This window comes from Engystomops pustulosus, chromosome 2, assembly GCF_040894005.1.
Source record: "Engystomops pustulosus chromosome 2, aEngPut4.maternal, whole genome shotgun sequence".
Lineage (NCBI taxonomy): Eukaryota > Metazoa > Chordata > Amphibia > Anura > Leptodactylidae > Engystomops > Engystomops pustulosus.
This window is the reverse complement of record NC_092412.1, coordinates 27,696,478-27,724,313: the sequence shown is the minus strand read 5'-3', so window position 1 is coordinate 27,724,313 and position 27,836 is coordinate 27,696,478. Positions and strand designations below refer to the sequence as shown.

The window sequence follows — 27,836 nt, the reverse complement described above, 5'->3', positions numbered from 1 at the left end:
GAAGGGAAATACTAGGAGACCATTTGACTTTGGTGTGTACATTAAAGGGGGGTCAATGTAGTGGGATGTGCCCAATTTGTATCTGAACCAGTAGGAGTGTCCACACTTCACCTTTGGTGGTCATCCAAAACGAAAAGCAAAAGAGATGAAACCAGCTCTGTCTATCAATCAATCAATCAATCAGTGAGTAGAACAGCTGTCAATGACAGCCGTTTCATTCCAGAAGTAACTATAATGTATGAAGTAATAAAGGCAGTAATACAGTATTACAAAATGCTGGCCGTTCTTAAAGGAACACTCCAGTTACAGCTGATTCATTGAATTATACCTTGTGCAGGGCCTAAAGGGAGGAGCGGGACTCTTGTAGGCTCTACAATGAAAATGAGTCCTGCTCCTCCCTTCAGGTCCTGCACCGTGCATTATTCAATGACTTAGCTTTGATAGGAGTGTTCCTTTAAGAAGCAATGATGTAAAGAACAGCAATGGAAAGACTGCAACTCCTTCTATCTATCAATTTGTTATAGAACGGCTGCCATTCCTTACTAATTTAGAGCATGGAACAGCAGTTGTTACCAAAGTACATGATGTCATCCAAGCTAAGTACTTCAGTGTTATACTGATAAAAAACAATGATGTAAAAAACAGAAATAAATAGAGATTAATGGACCCGACGCTCCCGTTCAGGTTTGGCCATTGGACTACCCAACAGCCAATCTGTCAAATTGATTACTGTTCAACTAGCCATGTCTAGGATTAGCCAGTTAGACACCCCTGTCTAATCATAGCCATGACTGGTTGTCATATTGGCTTTTTGGCCGGTAATATGTCCACTTTGCACCTGAACCCCAAACCAAAATGGGAATGTTGCGTCTACTCATCCCTAAAAGTAAATGACAGCAGCTACTATCTATCAATCTCGCAATGGAACAGCTACCGATCACAACAGTTCCTTTCCAGTATAGGGTACATGACACCAATAGTTACCGTAATACATGATGAAATCCAACATTAGTAATACAACAGTGTGACCTGCTAGATATACTGTATAAGGTATTGATATAAAAAAAACATAAGAAAAGCAACGAGATTACAGCAGCTCTTCAATATAGTGAAATGGGAAAGGAGCAGCTGTCAGTGACAGCCGTTCCGCTCCCTTATTGAGCACAGAACAGAAGTCGCTACCATAATAAATTATGTTACCCAATTAATGTAATACAATAATAATACAACTTGCTGGTCAAATGGAGAAAAGCAGTGTTGTAAAAACCAACAGAAAAGCAGTTCCTTCTATCTACAGATTTGAGAATGGAACAGCTATCACTGACAGCCGTTCCTTTCCAGAACAGTAGTACTTACCATAATACAAGCTAAGTAACACCATATTATGACTTGCTGGTCATTCTTAATATAACAATGATGTAAAGAACAGCAGGAAAGTCATGAAAGGACAACAGTTCCTTCCATCTATCGATTTAGGAAAGGAACAATCATCACTGACAGCCGTTCCCTTCTATTAAAGAGCACAGTACAGCAATTGTTACCATAATACATAGTGTCATCCTAGCTCTGTAATATTGTATAATGAATTGCTGGACATACTAAAGAAAGCAATGATGTAAAGAATATAAGTAAAGCAATGAGATGACAGCAGCTCCTTCTACCTATCGATCTAGGAATGGAACAGCTGTCAATGACAGCTGTTCCTTTCCATTATAGAGCATGGAACAGCAAATGTTCCCCCAATATGTGATGTATTCCAAGATAAGTGATACAGTAAGTAAACAATTTGCAAACATTTTATGTAGATTTTTACAGCAAATGATCGTCTACAAATGGCAAACACCATGCACCTTCCCATTAAACCCATAGACGAAGATCTTAATAGTCAGCATTCTTGTTGGGGAATGCTGCACGTTCCAGTATTTCCCATTATGTTTGTAGAAATATGTGTATGCAGCTGTTTATGCAAATCCACATTAAAGCCAGCCGCCAGTGACGGCAGCAAAGCCTCTCGTTCCGAGCTAATTTCCATGTTTTAATAATAAGCAGGGTAGCCCTCAGCTCTCAGATCCATGTCAACAGCAATGTAAAAATCTCAGGCAAAGTGATACAGGAAAGGAAATTAATTAGCTTGTAATTTTTTAGTTTAGTTTTATGCAGGGAAGAATTGCTGCATTAACAAATACTATGACGCCACTGTGGACATCAAGCTTACTCATGCATTCATGGGAAACGCTTACTGCACCAAATTGTGGACTACCGTGTGTGACCTTGTATGTTCAACACTAAACAGGTATGTCATAAATCACCACTTTTCTAGAAGATTATTCTAGTAACCATAAGGTATGGAGTATGTGGATGTTGTGGGGACCCTAATGGAAAAGGTTGGTCTTAGCCATTTTACTGTTGGGTAATGGAAATCTCTTGCTACCCTGGTAGAAAAGGTTGGTCTTAGCCACTTCACTCTTGTGTTAGGAGAACCTCTGAGGACCCTGGTAGAAAAGGTTAGTCTTAGCTACTTTACTGTAGGGTAAGGAGAACCTCTGTGGACGCTGGTAGAAAAGGTTGGTCTTAGCCATATTACTGTTGGGTAAGGAGAACCTCTGGGGACGCTGGTAGAAAAGGTTGGTCTTAGCCATATTACTGTTGGGTGAGGAGAACCTCTGGGGACCCTGGTAGAAAAGGTTGGTCTTAGGCACTTTACTGTTGGGTGAGGAGAACCTATGGGGACCCTGGTAGAAAAAGTTAGTCTTAGTCACTTTACTGTTGGGTGAGGAGAACCCCTGGCGACCCTGGTACAAAAGGTTGGTCTTAGCCACTTTACTGTTGGGTGAGGAGAACCTATGGGGACGCTGGTAGAGAAGGTTGGTCTTAGCCATATTACTGTTGGGTGAGGAGAACCTCTGGGGACCCTGGTAGAAAAGGTTGGTCTTAGCCACTTTACTGTTGGGTGAGGAGAACCTCTGGGGACCCTGGTAGAAAAAGTTAGTCTTAGTCACTTTACTGTTGGGTGAGGAGAACCCCTGGCGACCCTGGTACAAAAGGTTGGTCATAGCCACTTTATTGTTGGGTGAGGAGAACCTCTGAGGACGATGGTAGAAAAGGTTGGTCTTAGCCACTTTACTGTTGGGTGAGGAGAACCTCTGGGGACCCTGGTAGAAAACATTGATCTTAGCCATTTTGCTGTTGGGTGACGGAAACCTCTGAAGGACTTCATACTCCTACATTGGAAAAGTAGGAATTGACAAACTGGTCAAGGAACGGTAGGATCAGACTGTCCCTCTAGGTTCAAGTGGCATATTATGCTCCTTTGGTCAAACAAAAGACAATAGATAGAATTTAAGAGCCAATCACAAGAGTCTTTTTATGGAGTAATTCACAAAAAAAAACTGATGGATCTTATTGATTGACTTTTCCGATAGTTCAACATTAATTATAATTTATTACATACTTAATTATATAATGCAACTGTTCTTGAGAAGGTGTGTCTCTTTGGTAGAAAAGAGAACCCTCATCACTGTAGAGTGTGTTTACCAATATACATCTATTAAAAGGAAACCTACCACCACGATTCTACCTCGTCCGACATGCTGGCGTTATGCGCATGCGCGGCTGAGCAGCCACATCTCTGAGGCTGGAGCTACTGCGCATGCGCAGAACTCTGGCTTGTCGGACGAGGGTGCGCAGCTATGAGGAGCTGCACGCCAACGTGGCTACTGGGGCGTGGAGTAGCCGCGCCGTGTAGCCTCGTGCCCGGCTTCTCCATGCCCCAGTAGCCGCATAACAAAATTTACATATCAGGGGAATAAAGTTTACCAAAAGTTAGCAGGGACGTGAGGATTAGCTCTAAAAATTAGCTTTACCTTTATAGGTAGAATTGTGGTGGTAGGTTCCCTTTAAATGTACTGCTCTACTTTCTTGATATGTAAAGTGAAGGATCCTCATCAGCCAGATCCTCCGCACCATAAAATGGTTGCAGATGGAGGGTCATGTGATCTTATCTGTCCATGAACAATCAGCCTGGCAGGAACTTATGATAGTATTCATGAATAGAAGATTAAGGTCCTGGCAGGGTGATTGTTCATGGACAAATAGAGATCACATTTTATGGAAAGGATTGTCTGGATAATGAGGTACTAGACAGGAGGCTTCACTTTACATATCCAGAAAGTGGAGCAGAACCTTTATTAGATGTATATAGGGCCCTCACACATTACACACACACTATAAAAAACATAAGGCAAAGTGGCCAACCCCTTTAATACATTGGATATTTTTAAAGTTCCATCAGACTTCACCACCAGTCATGTCATGAGGAGCCTCAATCATTGGCAGCCATGACAGAATTGATGTAATAAAATCCCAATATGTAATGGTATAAGTCAACGTGGTCCATCAAGATTAAGGGAACAGCCAGTGGTGTCATCTGTCGTAAAACTACAGTGTGACCAGAGCCATATCTGTGGTTTGATCCGAGGCTTTCTCCAAACCATTATGTTAAGTCATATAGTGAAAAAGACAGACTCAGCTTTACTACATCTGTACATTATCCATAATTCATATGCTCCAATGACCCTCGTTGGCTGGCGGAGACTAAATTATAATGCTTCGCTCTCAGTCCTTGAGCGGTTGCTTCATATTAATCTACTGTAACTTTCCTTTCATGGTATAAAAGGAAGAAAAAAAAAACCCAGATGTCTAATCCTGGAGCTTCTCCCAACCCACAAATAACAGAGTTGAGGAAAGCTGCGGAATATGACTTCGGAGAGAAGTAAACTAGTCCTGATGTTTACTCCATACAGATCCGTAATAACAGATCCATCCCACTAAATACCAGCTGGCACCAGGACGGGGGATCTGGAAGGAAGCCACCACAGAAGACTTGTCCTTCACGACCTCTCACCCTGCTATTGCCACCATCATCTGTCGCTACTTAACCTCTACTTACAAGACATCCTCTTAATAAACTACAGAAAATCGCACTTATAAATAGCTCCATAGAGTCAGAAGAAGAAAGTCTGCAATTAACCAGGAAACAAATGAAAAAAAAATTCCCTCTGACTACGACTCTGACAGCCAAGAGATGTAATTTACGTTGCCGTTTCTCATCCAGCGCCTTGTACTTAGTCAATGGTTATCTGTCGTCTCGGGGTATGGTGGGAGACATCTTCAAGAAAGGAAGTGTATGCATTGAACGTATATTATAGGGAGCACAGCCAGAGAGAAATTAAGGCTTATTGTTGTATAGTAAAATCCATTACTAATTATAGGTTAGGTCCCTCGTTGGGTTTTCTGCTTTACAATACGTATATAATTGTTCATTTCTGGAAAAAGATGTAATCTAGTAACTCTGTGATGATGGAAGACGCTACGAGTTGACCCTAGTGTAACAATGTGGTCTTTAACAAGTCGGAAATTGCTGAAGAAGTTCCCTTTAAGGAGGACCTTTAACAACCTCCACCGACTCCAACTCATTTAACAGATGCCGCTCCCCTGATTCCAACGCAGTTGGAATTTTTTCTGTAGCCCACATCGTTCCTGAGAAATCGCTGCCGTTAGTCTTAGCACTTATATTCTAATTAGTCTCTATATTGTCAAGTGGGTGTTTCCAGATTGTCCGATCCAGCCCACTTGACTGTAGAGAATACAGGCCCTGATTGCTTGGGCTAGAGAAAAAGTTCCAACTCCACTGGAATCAGTGGAGCGCCATTGATTAAAGGATGTAAATAGGAAGATGGTGGTGGTGGTAGTGGTGAAAGGACCTCTTAGGGACCACTAAATGTCCAGCATTTTTTTTTATAAAGCTCGAGTTTGCAAACCCAAACCTGATCACTTCCAACTATTACCTGGGCAAGGGGAAAGTTGCCGGATATGTGTAGCAAACCCATTAATGTAAGGTGTACTGTAATGAGCATGTGCCACAGAGCTAAAGTGCCCTCTAGAGATCTTTAGGACCTTGTGCCCCACACATGGACATCCTGGCAATTTTGTAGTCCCTGTCCCTGTAAAGGTTTGTTTAATTTTGCAAATTATGAACTTTGGGGTCATAGTAGAGGATAGATGGAAGGGAGTGAACCGGCAGATCTGACTACACAGAGGTTTTTTGTTTGTAGTCTGTTGCCATGGAGACACATACCATATTACAGGAGTAATTCCTAGAAATACAGCTACTCTGAGAAGATAGTAACAAATGGGGCCCCGTGTATTGTTCCGTGAATGCCATTTTTTGGTGCGCATTGCTTAAAAAAGTTGCAACATTTTGACCATTTTGGTCAAAAAAGTTGGTGGGGGATGGAAACTAGGCGGGACGGGGCGGGTTTGCTTTGACCACACGAATTTACCACAACCTGAACCCCATAGCGGAAATCTACTGCCAGCCAAATGGTGTCCAAATTTTTATTCCAAGTCCCTAGCAAGAATTTAGAGATGGGAACTTCTTAATCATTTCGACTAGTCGTCATTCGGCACCAAATCAAATCTTACGGAATATTTGTCAAACATTCGTGTCAGCCAATCTTGAACGATTGGCTCATTGCTAGAAAAAGTCTTATCAAATTCAAGCCGATCCATCCATACGACAAGGAAAAAATTTATAACAAGGTCCAAAAATTTCCAAAAAGTTCAAGTCCCGACCCCGAAGAACATGATGCTAAATGAAATGTAATAAAAGGAGTTTTTATTGCGCCTTTTAGTTCCTCCTGACATGACGTGACCCTCGGATGTCCTCGCTCTAGATGCTGATATCGCAATTTGATTTCGGGTTTTAATAGAATCGGTCCCCCCCCCCACCCCCCTATTATCTCCACCTGCTCCTTTTGTCTTTCCCTTTCTGTGTAGTGCAGCAATTTTCTCCTGGTGTCACCGTGCCCTCTGCCTCACCTACATCTCTTGTCCTGCCTGCGCTCTATGTGACTCCACTCCTCTAAATCCCGGGGAACATAAATTCTCCTCTAGACGTTGCCCCTCCCTATTGGTTGACATAGTTGACCGACCTTGGCTCCCCCCCCCTCTGTATTTTCCCCGCTATCCTTGAATGAGCCTCGTACATCAGACAGCAGCCCCACGAGAGGCAGCAGGACAATGAGATCGAGACCCGTCTGCCATTAACGTGTCGGTGGCCCCTTTAAATCTAATTAACAAAATATTTCCTGGAAGATGAGGTCACAAATGGATACTGCAATTTAGATATTGATCCGAGAGTTCTTCCTCCAGCATATTGTAAAATCTTGTCAAATTCATAGATTAGTCTAGACGCTCGTCTTAAAGGGGATGTGTCAGTGGTGGTGACCATGTAGTTCTCTATATTGTGCCAGGAGATTTGTGTAATTATTGCTGTTAGTAACAGCAGGACTGTAGAATATGCAATTGTATTCCAGGATTGTTGCTGGACTTGGGATGTGTACTCACACTGCTGTGCTCTCTACAGATACCGATAGGTATTGTGTAACCAGTGTCAGACTAGCCCACCAGAGTACCAGAGGATCCTCTGGTGGATTCTGGTTCAACTCAATACTAAACCTTAAAGGTCCAGCAGAACAAAACCCAATTTGGAGACTGATAGAGTCTATTTCCTGGGGATAACAATCAGATTGGGTCTCCAGATTACTTTGATTACTTTGGTGGACCTAAGGTACCCCAGTCCAACACTATGTATACATTAATGTATCTTATTAGTTGCAGCAGGACTATGAAATATGGTTTCATATTACTGGAGAGTAGGTTTAGAGAGCCTCACACTGCTGCGCACTTAACTCTCAGCTACAGAGGGTCTCATCTGTGTTCTGAATAACTGATGTAGCAGGCTTCTTTTTTAATACTACAGCAATAAGAGGGGAGGGGCTTTGGAGAAGCCCGATGCAGAGAGCTATGAGCACAGCAGTGTGAGGACACGCCCCCAGTTCACTTGGAGATTCTACAATTCCATTTCCTCAGTACAACATCTGCTACTGATATATACATGAGGTATGACGGTATAAAGGTATGACGGGACACCGCTGCAGGGCTGCTACCTAATAAAGTCATTCTGACAGATTCCCTTTAAGATATAAGACCTTTGATAAATAGATAATGTATTTCCCTCCATTACGTATAAGAGAGGAACAGACAACAACAGTCACTTTTTCTCCAAGATAAATCGGGTAGAAAGGAGAGGTAGAAGGTGGACTCATCTGCTACCCTATATTGCACTATAGCACCTAAAATAATGCTTCTGGTGTCATTTTAAAGATGAAATTCAAATCTTTCAAACAGCATCTATAAAAAGATGATTCTTCCTTGTTTGTGTGCAAAAGATTTTAGAGCTGATTTTTTTTATTTTTTTTAGAGGGGAATGGACAAGTTTTTACATCAAAGAGGGAATTCTAAAAAGGACATTTCATACCCTGCCTGAGGGGTTGGTAGTTTAATAAGGTAAAACTCTGTTTCTACTTCTGAGATCAGAATAAGGTGGTATTTGCCAGCTGCTCGGCATAGCGCTGCTCCGGCTGGAAAATTCCCTACGATAATAACTCCTTATTTATCGTCTTAACCCACTTTAAGACATTCTTATCCCGTATTAAGATTCTTCACACGTCCGTAACGCAGCGGCCTAACCAGGTGATACAGACAATAGACGCCAGAGAAAGCGCTCTACCAGCAGTCTCCTCACATCTCCCAAACAACACAAATTTTTTTTCAGATTTTTTTTTTTCCTGTGCTTTTTGACAAGTACACATCAGATTTTTGGCAACCGGCCCTCGACGGTCAGTTTTGCTTTGCTTCTTTTTTTTTTGCTGTATATTACAAAGTCAAAGTGAATGGGATGACAATGGTTGACATCCGATCAGAGTGTTTTTACTTTTAACATCATGTGATGAGTTTTTTTTATCCTTTCAAGGGAGAATTTTCGGTTTAGGGTTTCCAAAAATTAGTATTTAATAGGAATCAAAATATACCTATCACAGAGAGTTATAATGGCCGTGGTCCAAGCTTACTGACACATTACCTGCTCAATAAAGTCAATAGATGGCCACGCCCCCTTCAGCTATGCAGTCAAGGAGGCGGAAGAGCTCTTGGATGCAGTCAAGCTCCCCCACCTCTTTCACTAGATATCTGACATACAAGAGGGGGGAATAAAAGTAATTATATTCAACGTGGAGGAGCAACATTATATAAGCTACTATTTGGGGTTTATGCAGTAGATTCAAGGTTCTGTTATTTGCATTTCTGTGTATGACCCCAAATATATCTGCGGCTTCATACTCTGTGGGCTGGGTCTGACCCGGATCTGTATCAGCCTGGCTGACCTCTGCTCTGTGCCTTGGATTTTGTATATTTGCTTCATGCCCTGACCTGAGGCTGGTATTCTGGATACTTCTTGTCACCTGCCCTAATCCTTGACTGTCTTTGACTACTCCCTGCCTGATCCTTAGTTCCCTCTGATCTGCCCTTCCCCTACAACAGGATTTTTCCAGGTTACAGGGGAATATAGGGGGACTTTAATCATAGTCTGCTAGACTGTTTTGAGCGTTTTTTAGCGCAAAAATCTGGCACATCTCGTTAATTTGGCGCATTTATGGCGCACGGCAAAGTCGCCTATTTTTGCGCCTGGTTTGTTCTTCTTTTTGGCTCCTGATCTATGATGGATCTAGTTCTGCCTTAGTAAATGCACTTTGGAACGGTCGCATGTCCGATTCGTTTGCGCCTAAATTTGCCCAATGTTAGATCTCATTTGTGAGCAATAATGAAAGGAGACTGAGAAAATGTGACAGAACGTTCAGGGCTTCATCTCTGCACCAAAACAACATCATCGTGTTTTTGTTTTTTTTTCAGAATGTAATAAAATCTATTCTTACAAAATAATTTTCAGGATTCTATCATCCATATCAACATCAATAGTCCCGGTAGTGGCCCTTTAAAAAATATATATATATTGTTAAAGCTATTGGTGGCTCAGGACGTCCAGCTGACCAATAGGCATGGTCCATTTAAAAAGAAGACTACGGTATATTTTAAAATTTTGTCATCTCCAGTCCAGGAAGGATCATCAGCACAGACCAATGATCTACATGCTGCTATTGTTGAGCAGACTTTTTACATTTTTTTATGCTTTTTTTTTACAAAAAAATTGAAAATAAAAATGTAATTAAAAAATTCTGCACTTATGCACTTGTTATGCAATATCTTTATCTTGTAGCTTGAAATCTGAAGAGGTCTAGGATTAATAAATATTCTCGGTCGTCGCCATTGTGCGTCTTCGTATGATGCCAGGTCCAGATTAATCGCAGGCTGTGAACGCGGCGAGGTCGGGGCCTTCCCCTTTAAGAGCGGTCTCCTCATTACTCATGTATTCCTGTGTACGCATATTGTTTTGTGGTACCATGTACTATGCCGTGACTAGATTAATCACTCCGAGGAGTCTCCAGGGAATACTGGGATATATGGAGGAAACTCAGCTCCCCGGATAATAGGAAGATACTGTTTATTATCAGCGGAGAAGAAGAAGAAGAGAGCGGCGGACGCTGCGACTATTTATAACGAATACAAATTACAATTTAGAAACTAAATCCAAGATTTACATCGAAACGGGAATTAACAAACAAGGTCGGGAGAAAATGGAGAAAAAATGCTGATATAAGCCCCGCCCCTGAACACAACCGAGCCAAATTAGTCAAAGGGGTGGAGTATGGAGTATAGTAAGCCCCACCCCTGCTTTGTCAAGACAGGACCCCATTAGTTATCAGTCATTGGACGCCAATGTAACAATCTGCATGGTAGTGCCATACACTGAGGGTAGTAGGAGGACCAAGCCACATAATTACTAACATTACACTACACTACACCACCAGCCAGGGATAGTAGTAGAAGAACCAAATACTAGTTATTACACATATTAACAGTACAGGCAGCCCCCACGTTACTGGTACAAGATCGGTTCTGGAGGTTTGTTCTTAAGTTGAGTTTGTATGTAAGTCAGAACTGTATATTTTATCATTGTAACCCCAGGCAGAATTTTTTTGGTCTCTGTGACAATTGGATTTTAAAAATGTTGGGTTGTCATAAGAACCAGGATTAACACTTAAGCTTCATTACAGACACCTGTCATAACTGTTACAGCTGATCATTGTAGCCTAGGACTAAAGTACAATAAATTACCAATATCCAGGGGTCCGTTTGTAACTAGGGGTCATCTGTAAGTCGGGTGTTCTTAAGTAGGGGACCGCCTGTATAATAACAGTACAATACTACACCCACATATCAGTATCATACACTGCCTAAACGCCTTGACAAAATGACAAATTCAGCTCTGCTACATCTCTACACTATAATCATGGGTGCTGTGTGGGGGGGATGATTCAGTCCTTGTCAGAGCAATGGTGGTCTGTGTTCATACAGTGTATCCTGTGTGTATTCAGCGTGTAGCAGAGCTGTGTTTGCAGTGCGCACTGTTGCCTCCTCTCCGCTATTCAGCAGCACATTGTAGGAAATCCTGGTTACACATTCCTCCACTCGCACAAAAATGCGAAACATTTTAATGATTTTAGGTTCGGCTTATGATGAAGGGGGATTTGCCTCCAGATACATTGTAAAGTGGTACAAGCCCGGACTAGCTGCGCCATAAAGGAGCCTCTCACTATGTCATTACATGGTTAATAGCACAACGTTCCATATTGTTATATCAGTCGCTCTAGGATACAATAGAATGTTACAATAGAGATGTAGCAGAGCTGACCGCGTTACGTTTCTGATATATGGAATAGCATATAGCAGAGCTGAGATGTGACGACATAGTTGACCATTCAACAAACTCCACTGCTATGTCAGAGTTTTCCACAGGTATAGCAGAGCTGTGTTTGCATTGATTTCTTTGCTTAGGCAGAGCTTTAGTTTTTAAGAGGTAGATGGGGATTTAGGATGTAGTGACGCCAAGTTTTTACAGGGATAGCCGATCTGTGATATCCACATACAGAAGTTAGTTTTTAAGTTCTAGCCAAACTTTTGGGATATAACAGTGCTGAGTTTGTTCCCTGGCAGTGACATAGCTTTGAGCTCCAGTGCATTCACTATTTACTCTAATAATAATAATGATAATAATAATAATAATAATAATTCTTTATTTATATAGTGCACACACATTACGCAGCGCTGCACAGAACTTGACAAATCAGTCCCTGTCCCCAATGGGGCTCACAATCTAATCAACCTACCAGTATGTTTTGGAGTGTGGGAGGAAACCGGAGGACCCGGAGGAAACCCACGCAAACACAGAGAGAACATACAAACTCTCTGCAGATGTTGACTCTGGAACTTAAACTTAGGTCCCCAGCGCTACAAGGCTGTAGTGCTAACCACTGAGCCACCGTCCTGCCCCTATGAGGCATAGGTGCCCCCTTTTGTGCCCCCTCGAGCACAGTCAGTTCTGCTACTTCTTCGTTCCCAAAAACTACACCTCTTTTTTTAGGTATAGATGAGCTTAATTCTGCCAACATAACTTTATAGTACCCTGGATGGTAAACTCTTCAGATGTAGCAGTGCTGAGCTGTGTGGATAACCAATAGTAGAGCTGAATGTACAGGATATAGCAGAGCTGAGTGTTAAAGTGTAGCAATATGCCTATTATATGTAGCAGTTTGTTCTCAGCGTAGCAGTAGTGAGTTTGTCTGTTGGCCCATTCATGAATACATCACCACATTGGAGCAGTATTTCTATAGCTCGTGAATATGGCAGCATACTTATATAGAACCGTTCTGCAGTACCAGTTGCAGCCTGTACAGGTGAGTGGCGCTGTTTGGGGATAAAATGTATGCAATACCATAAAGAGCAATAATGGAGACTACATCATGAGACACTGGCTGTACAACACTACAGAATATGACGGCACTATATATATCAGGGCGGTGGTATCGGGGACAGGGGGACGTCCTTGGTCACATCACCAGCGCACGTTTCTAATTGTCTTTAGAAAGAAAAAAATTACATTAACAAGAAAACCTCCCCGGGCTGCGGCCAATTAAAGGGATGCGTTTATTGCCTCCCTGCGTCCTGGCTACACCCCGCAGTCATGGCCGTCAGGGGCCATTAATTGGGAATTTTCCTTTATGTAAATGGGATGCAGTCTCCGTATCTCAGCATCGGATACGTCTCTGACACCGGAACATGCAACGCAAGCAAAACCACACAAACAAGACGGAGCTAGAACAATGGATTGTACAGCAGAAGGGATGTGTACAGGAGGCCAGAGCCTGTGTCACTACACCCCACACTGCCCCCGCAGGGGAAACAAGGGACTACACTCATTGTAATGTAATGACATGCTGGGTCCTCCAGAGTGGACAATGGATGCGGGATATGTATCAGCCCCCTCTTGTAATTGGGATATGTATTATACTCCATTTATATGGATACAGATTGATATGGTCTAGGGAAAGGTCTAAGGTGAATTATAATATTTTGTTAGGGCCTAGATAGATAGATAGATAGATAGATAGATAGATAGATAGATAGATATGTGATAGATAGATAGATAGATAGATATGAGATAGATAGATAGATAGATAGATAGATAGATAGATATGAGATAGATAGATAGATAGATAGGATATAGATAGATAGATAGATAGATAGATAGGATATAGATAGATAGATAGATATGAGATAGATAGATAGATAGATAGATAGATAGATAGATAGATAGATAGATATGAGGTAGATAGATATGAGATAGATAGATAGATAGATAGATATGAGATAGATAGATAGATAGATAGATAGATAGTGATATCCAGCAGTACACTGTGGTATATTCCTAGTATGACTTCCATGTGATGTGGCTGGGAGGATAGCGCCACATATTAAGAAGAAGGAGACAAAAATAGTCCTACCCCCCCTATCCCTTCTCCTCCGTCTGTATGATATTCTCAGCGGTGGAATACTCTGCAGCCCCCCGCAGCAGATTCCCCCCCCCCCCCCCCAGCAGCCTCCCCGCCATCAAGCGCCGGCCATGGATAATTTCTCACCACTTCAGCATTTTGGGCTCCTCAGAATAAAAGTCTGCGCCGCCTGGTAATCGGTAGCATCTCACGTTACCATGGAAACATAATCATATTCCACGGTTTGGGAAGAAATTCTCTCTTTTTTTCATTTATTTTTTTTAGTTATTTATTTATTTTATCCGTCCAAGTGATTGAGAAATAATGGAGTTCTACAAAACACAAGAGAGAGGAACCGCTACTGTAATAATACTACAGGCCTCCGAATCCCCAGCATCCCCCCATCACCAAAATATCACAGGGGGGGAGGAGCTGCTCATCACTGTGCACAGGGGTATAGATAGAGGGGCAGATTTATCATATCATGCGATGAAATCCTCCCCAGAACCCACCACCAAAATATCAGAGGGGGGGGGGGGGTTGAGCTGCTCATATTACTGTGCACAGGGGTATAGATAGAGGGGCAGATTTATCATATCATGCAATGAAATCCCCCCCAGAACCCACCGGGTTCATGAAGAGGCCCGGTCCAGTCATGTGCCAGGTCAGGCCTGGCGTGTATCTGAGCTATAGCCTCCCCCTGCACAGCCCATAGCCTGTCCACAGGCTCCGGCCCACTGAGCCACCAGCCACGACCTCTTCATACCCCTCCATGACCTCTCACCCTAGAGGGAGAACAGGCGCCATTCCTGGCTATGTGCCAATACTTGTGCCTATTGCCGGCCATGTACACCAGATTTCAGGCTCTCCCCAATAGGGGTACGGAAGAAGCAGCCACATCTGCAAGGAGAGATACAGATAGATAGATAGATAGATAGATAGATAGATAGATAGATATGAGATAGATAGATATGAGATAGATGATAGATAGATAGATAGTTATGAGATAGATAGATAGATCATAGATGATAGATAGACACATAGATAGATAATAGATAGATAGATAGATAGATAGATAGATAGATAGATAGATATGAGATAGATAGATAGATAGATAGATAGATAGATAGATAGATATGAGATAAATAGATAGATAGATAGATAATAGATAGATATGAGATAAATAGATAATAGATAGATAGATATGAGATAGATAGATAGTTATGAGATAGATAGATAGATAGATAGATAGATAGATATTAGATAGATAGATATGAGATAAATAGATGATAGATATGAGATAGATAGATGATAGATAGATAGATAGATAGATAGGAGATAGATAGATAGATAGATAGGAGATAGATAGATAGATAGATAGATAGATAATAGATAGATAGATAGATAGATAGATATGAGATAAATAGATAATAGATAGATAGATAGATAGATAGATAGATAGATAGATATGAGATAGATAGATAGATAGATATGAGATAGATAGATAGATAGATAGATAGATAGGAGATAGATAGATAGATAGATAGATAATAGATAGATAGATAGATATGAGATAAATAGATAATAGATAGATAGATAGATAGATAGATAGATATGAGATAGATAGATAGATAATAGATAGATAGATAGATATGAGATAAATAGATAATAGATAGATAGATAGATATGAGATAGATAGATGATAGATAGATAGATAGATAGATAGATAGATAGATAGGAGATAGATAGATAGATAGATAGATAGATATGAGATAGATAGATAGATAGATAATAGATAGATAGATAGATATGAGATAAATAGATAATAGATAGATAGATAGATAGATATGAGATAGATAGATAGATAGATAGATAGATAGATATGAGATAGATAGATAGATAGATAGATAGATAGATATGAGATAGATAGATGATAGAAAAATATGAGAAAAAATAGATAGACCCCTGAGCACCCCCCCCCCCCCCAGCCGCACACTGTGTATAGCACATGGTATGTGGGGTTGCCATATAATATATGTATTAGGCCCCCGCAGTATCAGGATCTGGCGCCTCTAGTGGTGGATGGTGCGATCAGCAAATATTAATAATTCAAATATTCAGCTCAAAATAAATAAAGGTAAATTATAAATATTCATAAACTCCAAAAATATTGCCCCCCCTCCCCACTGATCACTGATAACAGAGCCTGTTATTTATAGAAGGATTAGGCTCAGACACATTTTTTAAAGATCATTTTAATGAATATTTTAAAAGAAATGTATACACTTCATTCGCTTCCAATTTGGTACTAACGGGTGGTCTCTGTTACCGTATTATTTGGAATGGTCATCCTGTAATACCAGATATGACCTGTAGTGGTCACTGCAGGAAAATCCGTTGATCGTTCCTGGAAATGAAATGTTCTGGTTTATTAAATTATGGTACAAAACACTACTGGATTCCATGGTAATGTCTGTGAGATTCAGGGCCCACTTCTGGGACCCTCACTTTAATGGGGGGGACCCTTCCAATGCACTAACATTGACCCACTGCTCGACAATGCGGTGCTCACTGCTTGACAGCTTCTCCCATCTCCTCTGAGTCACTGCTGTAGTATTTAACCAGAAGCCTGCTGCTGCTCTTATTCAGAGTAGAGTGAAGGGAATGTACAGCAGTTGAATGCAAGCAGCTAAGAGCACAGCAGTGTGAGGAAAGCTAGAATTCTACAATATAATAACAGTTTTACAGTTCTGCTGCTACTAACAACATACACAAAGCTATCATTACACATCTCTCCAAGGGTAATACAAAACATGTGCTGGAGAGAGCTAAGAGCACAGCAGTGTGAGGACACGTCCCTAGAGGTTTCCTAGCATGTGTGTGTCATTGCTTGAATTTTTAAAAAAATGGAACAATAAAGATTAAGTTTTTTTAACATGGTTTTGAGTTTCGGAGATAAAAACTTTTCTTGTCCTTGAATTATCATCACCAGGGCCAGGGCTCTGTGGATTAACTACTTTCCCCCCTCTCCTGTGCACCTACATGATTGAAGGCTACTTTCAACACATTATTTCAGGGTGACCTGACCTTCAATTATACATCCCCTTGTTAAACCCCTACTGCACTTAAACCTGTTATATAAATCCATGTTTCACAGTCCTGCTGCTACTAACAACACAAACAAGATCTCCAGTTCAAATACCTAACACTGCCTGCAGATAGCTAAGAGCCCATCAGTGTGTGGGCATCCATGATATAAACCCCTATTTCACAGTACTGCTTCTACTAACAACACACACAAAGGCATGATTACACAGATCTCCAGGGACAATATCTAACACTGTTTGCAGAGTGCACGGGCACAGTAGTGTGAGGGCACAGCCCATAGTGCACTTGGGGATGCTGCAATCCTGAAATATAAATCCATATTTCACAATCCTGCTGCTACTAACAACACACAAAAAGGTTTGAATACTAAGATCTCAAGTTCCAATACCTAACACTGTCTGCAGATAGCTAATAGCTCAACAGCGTGTGAGCATCCAGGATATAAACCCCTATTTCACAGTCCTGCTGCAAATAACAACACAAGCAAAATAATGATTACACAGATCTCCAGGGACAATATCTAACACTGTTTGCAGAGTGCACAGGCACAGCAGTGTGAGGGCACAGCCCATAGTGCACTTGGGAATGGTGCAATCCTGAAATATAAATTTGCATTTCACAGTCCTGCTGCTACTAACAACACACACAAAGGTCTGATTACTCAGATCCAGGTATGTTACCTAACAATTACACTCTCCTGTTACTACTATATGGCGGTATTATATATATATGTTTTGGATATATTTACTATTGTAGATGTTTTTAATGGCGCCATATGATGGAAGCACCACACCCACCTCCCCTCCATAGCCCCATGTCCTGCTGAGGAGGGGGCCGTATCCCAGGCATCACCCAGCGAGAGGGAACGCGTCCCGCTAGCAGATCCCTCTCCACATTCCCTTATCGGAATTACACCCGTCACCGTAGAAACCGCCTGTGAAAAGAGCGAGAGAAGTTGTTGTTTTTGGCAGCATCCGGAAAAACGATTAACGGCACAAAGGCTTCAGTTAAAATTTGAAAATTTAAAAAAAACAAGTGGATTTTTCATGGGACGACGTAACGGATTCCCGCGAGGAGAGAGGGGGGAGGGGTTAGAACTTCACCGCGCGTTCTGGTATCTCCGACGTTCCGATGGGAAATCAAAGCGTGGGGGATGAATGGAAGGTGCACCGACACAGTGTAACGACATCGCGCCCCCCCCCCCCCTTCTCCATCCTCATTAAAGGGGCAACTGTTTCCAGTGGACAGCGATGCATTGTTAGCATCTCGCCCCCTCCTGGAGCCCGGCCATTGTGGCTTCCAAAGTCATCTCCTAATCCCCTCGAATTTCTGTCAACTGTCAGCACTACATAGGAGAAGAGCTGAATTCAATGAAGTCCCGGAGCAGCGCTCCCTCCTCCCTCCCAGCAGCTTCTGCTGGAGCCAAGCATTAACTCTTCACCTGCAGCATTTCCAAAGCCCATCATAGTTTTCCACGGATTCCACGATCCATGAATAGAATTCCAGATTAGCAGTGGAGACTGACACATACACAACACATACGACTGTACTTAACATTTCCTCTCAGTTTGCAAAACTTCCTGCGTCATTTACCAATCAATACAAGACATGGAACATAGTTCATCCTGAGCCACCTGATTCATGAATGTAAAGCTAGAGGAGCAGTAAGGACTGACACATACACAGTGTAGTATATAAGGTCCTCAGTAGAGACAGTAACACTGTAATAGGTGTTATTATTATTGTATTGCATCAAGACATGGAACATAGTTCATCCTGAGCCACCTGATTCATGGACTGATGCATACATAGTGTAGTTTATAAGGTCCTCAGTAGAGACAGTAACACTGTAATAGGTGTTGTTATTATTATTGTATTGCATCAAGACATGGAACATAGTTCATCCTGAGCCACCTGATTCATGAATGTAAAGTTAGAGGAGCAGTAAGGACTGACACATACACAATGTAGTAAGTGAGGTCCTCAGTAGAGACAGTAACACTGTAATAGGTGTTATTATCATTGCATTGCATCAGTTGCCAATCAACACAAGACATGGAACATAGTTCATCCTGAGCCACCTGATTCATGAATGTAAAGCTAGAAGAGCAGTAAGGACTGACACATACACAATGTAGTATATACAGTAAGGTTCTCAGTAGAGACAGTAACACTGTAATAGGTGTTATTATCATTGCATTGCATCAGTTGCCCATCAATGCAAGACATGGAACATAGTTCATCCTGAGCCACCTGATTCATGGACTGACACATACACAGTGTAGTATATAAGGTCCTCAGTAGAGACAGTAACACTGTAATAGGTGTTATTATCATTGTATTGCATCAGTTGGCTACAATACAAGACATGGAACATAGTTCATCCTGAGCCACCTGATTAATGAATACGATCTGAGCAGTAGAGACTGACACAGACATATAAGGTCCTCTATAAGAATTTAGGTGTCAATAACCATAATTTAATCCATGCTGCTCTTCTTTAGATGAGAAAACCCTGTTACATAGTTCATCCTGGACCTCCTGATCCATGAATATATTTCGAGATTAGCAGAAGAAACCGACACACAATACGCAATAAACAATTGCACCTCGAAAAAGTGGCGACTGTCCTTAATGTTTTCCTTTCATTTCCTGAACTTCCTGCATCATTTGCCAATCAATACAGGGCATGGAACATAGTTCATCCTGAGCCACCTGATTCATGAATATAAAGCCAGAGGAGCAGTAAAGACTGACACATTCATAGTGTAGTATATAAGGTCCTTGAGTAAAGAAACTTTACTCATTGAGGTAATAATCATCATTAAATGCATTGCATTACTTTCCTATCTAAGAAAGACTTATAGCATAGTAGTTCATCCAGAGCCACCTGATCCATGAATATAAGATAAGTAGTATAGACTGACAAGTACACAGTGTAATATATTAAGACCTTAACACTGTAATAGGTTACAATAACGACATTCCAAAACATTGCATCACTTCCAAATCTATGAAAGCCCTGTAATATTGTTCATCCTGAGCCACCTGATGCAGGATTATAATCTGAGATAAGCAGTAGAGACTGACACATGCACAGTGTTATATATAAGGTCCTAAGTAGGAACCGTAGGTGGTAAAAACCTTCATGAAATGCACTGCTTCACCTTCCTAGCTATGAAAGGCCTGGAAAATAGTTCATCCTGAGCCACCTGATTCATGAATATGATGTGAGATGAGCAGTAGAGACTGACACATACAGTGTAATATATAAGGTCCAGTGTAGAAACATTTGCACTATAAAAGGTGTAAATAGTAATTGCTGCTCTTCCCTTCATATAAAAGGCCTGTAACATAGTTCATCCTGAGCTACCTGATTCATAAATATAATCTGAGATTAGCAGTAGAGACCGACACATGTGTGTTGCAGGTTTTCTATAATGCTATGTTTTTATTAACCCTCTATGTATTTGAGCTGAACTGAGGTGAGCAACTCGCATGAATATAATTCAAGAAGAGCAGTGGAGACTGACACATACATAAACACCCTAAAGTCTTGTGTAGTATCTAGTGCACTATAATACACAGCAATTATTCCTAACATTTCCTCCTATAATGTAATGCACTAATCATGTCCCTATCTGTAAAAGACCTGTATGACAGTTCATCCAGGGCCACCTGATTCATGAACATAATCTGAGCTGAGCAGTAGACACTGACACAGATATTGTACACATTACAGTCATACATGCCAATTATCCTCCTATACCATAATGTATTACCCTACAGTATTCCTATGTGTGGAACATATGTAAACACAGTTCATCCAGAGCCACCTGATTCATGAATGCAATTTGAGAGCAGCACATACTGAAACATAACGTTGATTGTTATAGGGACCGGCATAGCAACTGTAGTGCTGTAATAGTTGATCATCTGTAACACAGTTCATCCTGAGCTGCCTGATTCATGAATAGAATGGGAGAAGTGCAGTACAGACTGGCACATCCATATACTTTATGGTCCTGATTAGGGCCTGTGCGGTCACTGTACCGGTGTCAAAGGTGACAATTAGCCTAAGGCTTCAGAGTCATCAACATAATCCAAGCAGAACAGTAGAGACTGACACATAAGGACAGTCCTGAACTGCCTGACTCCGAATATAATCCGAGAGGTGCAGTAGAGACTGACACATAGGAAGAGGAACCTCTAGAACAATACAGATCTATATGTGATTCACATATCATTATTCATTATGATGTTTGATTTATGTGGCCTCACACTAGACCCCCTGTAATGTCTACAAGCACATATTCATCCTGAGCTGCCTGATTCACGAATATTAAGCAAGAACTGCAGTAGAGACTGACAAGTATACAGTGTACTATGAGAAGAGGTGCAGAAAATGCAAATATCCAATATCCTGTAATGTCTACAAGCACATACTCATCCTGAGCCTCCTGATTCATGAATATTAAGCAAGAACTGCAGTAGAGACTGACAAGTATACAGTGTACTATGAGAAGAGGTGCAGAAAATGCAAATATCCAATATCCTGTAATGTCTACATGCACATATTCATCCTGAGCCTCCTGCTTCATGAATATTAAGCAAGAACTGCAGTAGAGACTGACAAGTATACAGTGTACTATGAGAAGAGGTAGAGAAAATGCAAATATCCAATATCCTGTAATGTCTACATGCACATATTCATCCTGAGCCTCCTGATTCATGAATATTAAGCAAGAACTGCAGTAGAGACTGACAAGTATACAGTGTACTATGAGAAGAGGTGCAGAAAATGAAAATATCCAATATCCTGTAATGTCTACATGCACATATTCATCCTGAGCCTCCTGCTTCATGAATATTAAGCAAGAACTGCAGTAGATACTGACAAGTATACAGTGTACTATGAGAAGAGGTGCAGAAAATGCAAATATCCAATATCCTGTAATGTCTACATGCACATATTCATCCTGAGCCTCCTGATTCACGAATATTAAGCAAGAACTGCAGTAGAGACTGACATGTATACAGTGTACTATGAGAAGAGGTGCAGAAAATGCAAATATCCAATATCCTGTAATGTCTACATGCACATATTCATCCTGAGCCTCCTGATTCATGAATATTAAGCAAGAACTGCAGTAGAGACTGACAAGTATACAGTGTACTATGAGAAGAGGTGCAGAAAATGCAAATATCCAATATCCTGTAATGTCTACAAGCACATATTCATCCTGAGCCTCCTGATTCATGAATATTAAGCAAGAACTGCAGTAGAGACTGACAAGTATACAGTGTACTATGAGAAGAGGTGCAGAAAATGCAAATATCCAATATCCTGTAATGTCTACAAGCACATATTCATCCTGAGCCTCCTGATTCATGAATATTAAGCAAGAACTGCAGTAGAGACTGACAAGTATACAGTGTACTATGAGAAGAAGTGCAGAAAATGCAAATATCCAATATCCTGTAATATCTACATGCACATATTCATCCTGAGCCTCCTGATTCATGAATATTAAGCAAGAACTGCAGTAGAGACTGACAAGTATACAGTGTACTATGAGAAGAGGTGCAGAAAATGCAAATATCCAATATCCTGTAATGTCTACATGCACATATTCATCCTGAGCCTCCTGCTTCATGAATATTAAGCAAGAACTGCAGTAGAGACTGACATGTATACAGTGTACTATGAGAAGAGGTGCAGAAAATGCAAATATCAATGCCCTGGGTGTCATGGCTGATATTAGTATGTAAGATAGATAGCAGACATATGTATGATATGTATAGGGGAGGGGGAAGTGGTGTATACAAGGTAGAGCAATATATACTAGTAGTATAGAGGTGTATGTGTATGTACTGTATATCCTCACTGCCATCTTATTCTCTATATATGGTGTATGTTGGCAAATATAGTGGTTAACAATAATAATAATAATAATAATATTAACGTTAAATTATAAAAAAATAAATAAATAGTAAAAAAAAGTAAATACGGTATATCAATACCATAAAAGATATGAATAATAGATAAGATTATATTAAAAAAGATACAATATAAAATGATATAAAATGATACAATTATAAAATAAACCTGAATATTACAAATAAATATAATAATAAATATAATAAATACAAGCTATTTAAATAACAAAATAATAATATAATATGTCATTAATAATAAAATAATAATAATAATATAAAATATAATCAATAAATAAACATGATGTAAAATGGCATTAATGATAATAATAATAAATCTCATAAATAATAAAAAATAATATAAAATGTCATAAGTAATAATAATAATAAAAATGTCATAAATTATAAAAAAAAAAAAAAAAAATTATAACAATAAAAAAATCATGGAATAAAGAAAGATAAAAAATATATATATTAAAAGATACCATAGTGACATAAATATTAATATGAATAAATAATAAAAATAAAGATGAAATGTCAAATATAATAAATGAGAATAATAGAATAATAATAACAACAAAGATAGTAAAAATAATCATCATCATCATCTTTGTCCCCCTCTAGTTTATGGCCCATGTATAGTGATGGGGAGGAGGTGGCGGGCTCTGGGTGGGGGTGTATCAGGGACCCCCCGGGCACCTAATGAATCCACTGCTCTGCATGCAGATTAGCTCCTGCCCAGGCAGCACAAGGGGGGGTACAGCAGAAGAAGTCCTAAATCTTTTGCCCTCTGTGAGTGAACAATCCTGATGTGTAATATGGGCACCGACAGCAATCAGTCACCCACCAGACCGAGGAAACTTTCCCCCATGCGGGGGGGCGGTGGGCACCGCTGACTTTGCAATGAGAATATATTTGCTCCGGGCACAATAAAATCCAGCACTTATTCCCAGTCTGGGGCATTGTAATGGGAATTAACCCCTAAGCCACCGCTGCCTCACGTTCCACCACTGGGATGTAACGGAGCGGCAGAATCCGTCATGTGTCATGCCAGGCATGTGTGTGTGCCATAGGCAGCCATGTGGTGGTACTGTATATGACAGCTATACATATTACATCATACACCTATGCCACACATTGCACATATATATATATACACAATCTACACATAGGAAACACCTGCCCGGATAGATGTAGCAGAGCCGAATGTTTCATCGTTTAATGGTGACAAACCCAGCTCTGCTACGGAGCACTGCACCTGATCATGGAGCCGCTAGAGATCAGACCCCCCCTCTGCTCCTCTGTCCTCAGTTCACATGGACAACAACAAAACTTTCAAAAGGGTAGCAGCAACTTCTACTCCGAAACGGTCATCAAGAATAGACAATAGACAAAGAATAAGGGACAATGACAATGGCACTAACCCGTGCGGGCGCTGCAGGACGTGCAGATGTGCTGCGGGCTCCTCAATCATATCCATTTGGAATAGGGATTAGAGTAGTAGTAGCTGCCTCCCAGCTCCGCTCACACACATCCAGCCCTGAGCTCTGGCTGCCTATGGACTGGGAACCTGATCCGATCTATCCCTGCCTCACTGCTAGGAGAGAATTCCCAGCCCACTAATCACAGCGCAGCCTACTGGGGAAGCCTGCCTGCCGCCTGCCCGCCCGCCTGCCTGCCTGCATGGGTTTTATCTCCTGCTCTTCTCTTCCCCCAGCACCACTTTACACTTTTTATTTATTTTTGCCCAGGGGGGCTTCAATACCTCCACCAGAGGGGTCAGGAGGGGCACAGGTAGTGGCAGGGTCAGGGTCAGTGCCCGTTCTGTGCTGGTAAGAAAGCAGAGGCAGATACAGGGTAGTACAGATGATCATAAACTGCGCTTTGGGTGGATAATTTGTCATTTTTTGTTGTTTATTTTCTTTTTATATCATATTATATTATTTAATAATAATTCATTATTTATATAGCGCACACAGATTTCATAGCGCTGCACAGAACTTGCTAAATCAGTCCCTGTCCCCAATGGGGCTCACAATCTAATCAGCCTACCAGTATGTTTTTTTGGAGTGTGGGAGGAAACCGGAGGACCTGGAGGAAACCCACACAAACAAAGAGATTACATACAAACTCGGTCCCTGTCCCCATGGGGCTCAAAATCTAATCAACCTACCAGTATGTTTTGGAGTATGGGAGGAAACCAGAGGACCCGGAGAAAACCCACGCAAACACTGAGAAAACATATAAACTTTGTCCCTGTCTCCATGGGGCTCACAATCTAATCAATCTACCAGTATGTTTTTGAGTGTGGGAGGAAACTGGAGAACCCAGAGGAAACCCACGCAAACACGAAGAGAACATACTCTTTGCAGATGTTGGCCTGGGACTTGAACCCAGATTCCCAGCACTGCAAGGCTGTAGTGCTAACCACTGAGCCACCATGCTGCTCTTTTTATCATTGTTAAAATTTTAGATTTTACCAATTATAGGACATTTATGTTATTTGCTTTATTTTTTTATGCAGAAACAAAATACGTTAATTTCGGGAATACGTGGGGACTTCCATAATCTCGTTATATTAATTTAACCTCTTGCAGTGGTGAGAATGTGGAATATAGTTGAGCCCTCAGCTTTAGGTAAATTTTCTATCCCCAGTGTTAAATAGAACAGAATCTTCTATTAACTAGGGGGGCTGAATGTGTGAAAAATTTATAGGGGGTGCCGTTTTTATGTAAAATTAGTGTGGGAGGGCACAGATTACATGTACAGGTTTGTGAACGTTGGGCACAAATATGTCCAAAACTTGGTTTGGTTCTTGTATTTACATAAGTAATTCCATTTTGGTAAAGTATTTCTGTACAGAACAAGGTTCTGGTGCTGTATTTCTGTACAGAGCAGGGTTCTGGTGCTGTATTTCTGTACAGAGCAGGGTTCTGGTGCTGTATTTCTGTACAGAACAAGGTTCTGGTGCTGTATTTCTGTACAGAGCAGGGTTCTGGTGCTGTATTTCTGTACAGAGCAGGGTTCTGGTGCTGTATTTCTGTACAGAACAAGGTTCTATTGCTGTATTTCTGTACAGAGCAGGGTTCTGGTGCTGTATTTCTGTACAGAGCAGGGTTCTGGTGCTGTATTTCTGTACAGAGCAGGGTTCTGGTGCTGTATTTCTGTACAGAGCAGGGTTCTGGTGCTGTATTTCTGTACAGAACAAGGTTCTGGTGCTGTATTTCTGTACAGGGCAGGGTTCTGGTGCTGTATTTCTGTACAGAGCAGGGTTCTGGTGCTGTATTTCTGTACAGAACAAGGTTCTGGTGCTGTATTTCTGTACAGGGCAGGGTTCTGGTGCTGTATTTCTGTACAGAACAAGGTTCTGTTGCTGTATTTCTGTACAGAGCAGGGTTCTGGTGCAGTATTTCTATACAGAGCAGGGTTCCGGTGCTGTATTTCTGTACAGAGCAGGGTTCTGGTGCTGTATTTCTGTACAGAGCAGGGTTCTGTTGCTGTATTTCTGTACAGAGCAGGGTTCTGGTGCTGTATTCCTGTACAGAGCAGAGTTCTGGTGCTGTATAGACACTCCTTAGTTCAGTAGATCATTTTAAGTGTTTTTAACTCCTTTCCCCTTCTAGGAGGACAGTCCTTTTGCACTTGTGCTTTTGGTGTTTTGATATATAGTAAAACATTGTATTTTTTCATGATTCTTCACTTGATTCATTCATTTATTAAGGATGTACACTTGATCTTATGTTGTGTCTTTTCTATGTAAGTATTCATATAAATAGCTCAGTTTCTTTATATATCCCAGTTTGGGTGCTGTATTTCAAGAGCTTGGTTCTGGTGCTGTATTTATATCTTAGTTCTGGTGCTGTATTTCTCTAAGAAGATTGGTTTTGGTGCTGTATTTATATATGTTGCCTAGTTTTGGTGCTTTATTTCTCCAAATAGATTGGTTTAGGTGCTATATTTATATTTGTAGCATAGTTCTGGTGCTGTATTATTTGAAAGAAATAGTTTTTGGTGCTGTATTTATATAATTAGCCTAGTTCCAGTGTTGTATTTCTGTACAGAGCATGGTTCTCATGGTGTTTTCATGTCCTCTGTATTCTGTACTATCATGGGTTGTATGGTTGTATGGTGGACTCCCACCACTCACAGAAACGGGGGTCCTTGTTCTAATGTGTGACTGGAACGGCTGTCACATAAGCCCCTCTGATGTCCCATTGAACTTGCCTAATGGGGTGATTATATTTTACATACGCCCCCTCTCTATGTAACATACATATGAGCTGCCCTAAAATAAGACTGTCCATTCCCCTTTAAATCCTCCTTCCCTTCTGTAGACATTGAATACATCTGTAGGAAGCCCCTCAGGGAGGTCACCGTCCCCCTCACACTTGTCTGCTGGTGTTTATTTTTATGTGTGACTATAACTTGTCTCTTGTCTGCGCCTCGAAGAAAAATCAAAGAAGAAGGAATTGTCCAAAGTGGTGAATGTGACCTCTACTTGGATGTACATGTAGTACAGACCCCCCATAGCTATATAATAGATGGCTCTGATTATCAGGGTGATGGTCTCTCTTCAGGTGGAGGCATCAAGGGGGAACATAGACACGAAACTTACATGTTTATACAGGAGCCCCAAGGATCCCCCACTAGGGGGAGCTCCAGAGTATACAGGTTTCCGAAGAACTCCTGCTCTCCCCTGACTCACACTGCCTGTATATACTATCTGTGTGCTGTATACAGACTCTGAGTAGACATACACTGTGTTCTCCCCTGCCTCCTTCTTGTAAGAGCTGACAGTGAGAACACTATTGTAGCTGGAAGAATGTGATACATGTTTTCCATAGATTACTGATGATCCCTGGGGGTCCCAAAAGTGGAAACGTTGTAAAGTTTTTATGTTCTCCCATGTTTGCGTAGGTTTCCTCCGAGTCCTCCGGTTTCCTC

The 27,836-nt window shown here is 41.1% G+C and overlaps 1 protein-coding gene across 7 annotated transcripts in view; it reads right to left on the bottom strand.

Moving 5' to 3' along the window:
• FAT3 (FAT atypical cadherin 3) overlaps positions 1-24,473 on the bottom strand; it is a 430,787-nt gene extending 406,314 nt beyond the window's left edge. For all 7 annotated transcript variants that reach the window (XM_072134102.1, XM_072134101.1, XM_072134104.1 and 4 more), the window contains exon 1: positions 24,317-24,473. The gene's annotated coding sequence lies outside the window, so the exon portion shown is untranslated. The remainder of the gene's footprint in view (positions 1-24,316) is intronic.
• Between the last annotated feature and the right edge of the window lie 3,363 nt (positions 24,474-27,836).